We start from the raw sequence: 411 nt of genomic DNA, 5'->3' as shown, positions 1-411 counted from the left end.
GGGCCCTTTTCAGGGGGCCCAGAAAACAATCCACTAGGGCCCTTGCCTTCCCTGTAATCACCAGGCAGGCGGCCAGAGAAGGCCTGTCCTCTGAAGAAGAATTAGGTAGTGACAAAAAAGAGCCTAGAGACTTTAATAATGAGGACAGGAAGGGGGAGAGGCACAAGAAGAGGGTGAGGCTGCTCCAGAGCAGGTCCCAACTCCCGCTCCTTCAGGGCATAGTAGGTGCTCTACTATATCCTCCGATGTTGAGTATAAGCACCTCAAGTTTAAACCTCTTAAAGAATTAAATAATGCAGTTAAGAACTATGGCCCCAATGCCCCATTTACTGTATCCATGCTTGAGACCCTGTCCGGTGGCGGGTACTTTACACTAAGCGAAGGGCTTCGGGTGGCTTAGACGGTCCTCTC

The sequence above is a fragment of the Nannospalax galili genome, unplaced genomic scaffold (assembly GCF_000622305.1).
Source record: "Nannospalax galili isolate Female #2095 unplaced genomic scaffold, S.galili_v1.0 scaffold391, whole genome shotgun sequence".
Lineage (NCBI taxonomy): Eukaryota > Metazoa > Chordata > Mammalia > Rodentia > Spalacidae > Nannospalax > Nannospalax galili.
The sequence above is the reverse complement of the archived record's forward strand: the minus strand, read 5'-3'. Positions refer to the sequence as shown.